Here is a 2,873-nt window from a genome sequence, read left to right on the forward strand (position 1 = left end):
TAGTATGTATTACGCATGGGTCAAATTGACTCACCTGATATTTGTTTTCATTCTCATGCTATTGTAATTAATTGCGGAGATTGACATTGCTATTCTAGTGCAATTTTTAGTAAGAGCAAATCAGTCGTGAAGTACTTAAAGTGACCCGTCTATATCAAATATGTTGTTAAAATATTTGTATTTCAAAGTTGAATCAGTTTGGTTTCTCATGTACCAAAACGTGAAAAATCAGTAATTCTGTCATACAGTATGCTGGTATCACATATTTCTATAATGAGACTAAAGCAAGTGTGGATAAATGGTTGTATTTCCATGTATATCAAATATCGCTAATGTTAACAGTTGAGTTATATATGAATCCTCGCCATTGGGGAAAGAATAATTTTAAGTATTAATTCTTTGATAAAACAAGTAGGAGTGGAATATATGTGCATAGTCAAATATGCAACCAAAATGTTCCCCGAAACCTAAGAATTCCGATTGCAAATATCAAGCAGATTAAAATACCTGTTGAAAACAACCTAATGATCGGATTCCTATATCCAAATGAAAGAGGTGTTTTTTTGCCCAAGCAAGAAGGCAAGAATACAGAAAAATACAAATTTGTTCTACTTGTTAAAAAAAAATGCCCAGGCTGTTTTGAGGAATAGAATCAATTTTAAATGATGATATTATATAATAAGTATTAAACTGTTATTGGTGTAAAAATTAAAAATTTGTTCTATTTTTTTAAATATTTAAAAAAAAACTTTGTTTGATTTTATTTATTTTTTGATTTCTATCATTAATTTACATTTTATATTACAAATATACATTTTTAAATATATAATTAGGGCGACTAATAGCCGAATTTGCTCTGCGATTCTACTGTGAATCTGCTGCTATCCTTAACACTATCATTGTCCATCGACTTGGCTGAATGTCCATATGCTGAACCTCATTCATTTCTCTGTTGATCTGTGATAAACAATGGCCCTATTGCTACAAACATCGAGAGGGCTCACAAAGGGCCTGACTTGACCAGGATTTGAACCTGTGCCGACTAGCTCGTGTAGGTCGACTTAACCATTAGCCGCCCCCATGCTTCATTTAAACTCAAAATAATTATTATCGCTTGTTCATAGTTTTGTTTCTTTTGTAATGAAATTTTGAAAATTTCAATATTTATTTCATAGTTTCCTAATAATGTTTTTCATAAAATTACTACAATTACTAATCTATATGAATTTTCAATATATGGTTATAAAAAATGATTTTATATATTCTATTTTTAATAATCTATTATGTTCTTCATATTATATACAAAGAAAAAAGAAAAAATATTATGTGGAATGTATAGAAGTAATTGATTCTTATTCATAACTCTTTTATACAATGTATATCTTTTTTTTAATTAAGTTTTCTCCGGCTTTTGGTACTAGACGCAACATCTCTCCTCACTCTCCTCTTCCTTTTTTTGTATTATTTTTGTCCGTTTTGTTTCAGAAAGAAATTGCAAAAAGGGCTTTAAAGTAATTTTTGCCCAAATGGTTTAATTACTCTTAGATTAGTCTCCGCTGTAAAGCTCCACTCTCCTGCATCAGCAGCGGTTTAAACCACGAACACTAACACAACATTTAATGAAAATCTCGTTTCTTTCCCTCCGCTAATTAAATACTCAAACCCCTCCCGGCCGATCCTCATCCCTTGATCATCCACTAATTAACAGCATTTTCCTTAATTAATTAAGCCATCATTTGCGTCCTTGCTTCAACAATTCCTTTTTTTTACATGTTGCAATTGTTGTTGTTTTTTTCCGTAATGATAATATTAATGCTGATGATGTCAGCGGTGACGGTTTCTGAGGGGCGTCGCGACGCCGCATAGATGTTTAATTAATCAACTCTCTCTCACTCCATGAGCTGCTTGCTTGGTTTATATTAACAACATTGATCATTGGTGTATTCAAATGCAGCAACCGCAGACGACATCAAAACCTGCCATCCTTTTCTCTTGTCTCATTACAGTTCAATTCTGAATTATGAAAGGCATTCTCCGTCTCTGTCCATCGCGCACGTTCGCATTCATTCACACTCGTCCACATACAGACTACAAAACCCCCTTTCCCATTCATCTACTCAATTTGCATCCTTGCCAATCCAATTACTAATTCATTTAATCTCACACAAATTATCTTCTCGTTTATCTCCACCAAACATGAAAGGACAGTCAATTTCATAATACATTGAAACATATGTTAATCATTTAACAAAACTATTACTAATATAATTAAATTTAAGTAAATTTTACTATTAATTATTATGTTTATTATTTAATTAATAATTTCAACTAATAAAAAAGGTTATAATATTTTTTGCAAATAATTAATATTTTATATGTAATTATCAACGTTTTCGTTATTTTTATTTTTGTCTTATTTCTATTTTGTTCTGGAATTTATCTAATAATTTCCATAGAAATTGTCAATCCGAGATTAAAAGCGGACTAATCGAGAACTTCAAACCCGCATAAAATTAAATTGCGTAACAAATACATAAATTTTGTTGAAAGTAGTTTAGCAATTTAAATGTTCTGTGATGTCCAATGTAATGATATATTTCATTGATGATTATATATAAGAATAATAATGATTATTGTATAAATGAAAGTGGAAAATTTAAAGTTCAAATGTGATTTTTTTTATAAAGTTTAATAACCTTTACAAATATTTCTCCGAAGAAAAATCTGCAAGTATATATATAGAGTCAAGGTCTAACCATTGTTTTATTCCAATAAACACTCTATACTCGGAAGATTGGTTCTTAATATCGAGAAAAGTATAATTAATAAAAAAATTGGTAATGAGGCCATGTATGACATCAATTCACGTTTAA

This window comes from Nicrophorus vespilloides, unplaced genomic scaffold (assembly GCF_001412225.1).
Source record: "Nicrophorus vespilloides isolate i.1.1-1 unplaced genomic scaffold, Nicve_v1.0, whole genome shotgun sequence".
Taxonomy (NCBI): domain Eukaryota; kingdom Metazoa; phylum Arthropoda; class Insecta; order Coleoptera; family Silphidae; genus Nicrophorus; species Nicrophorus vespilloides.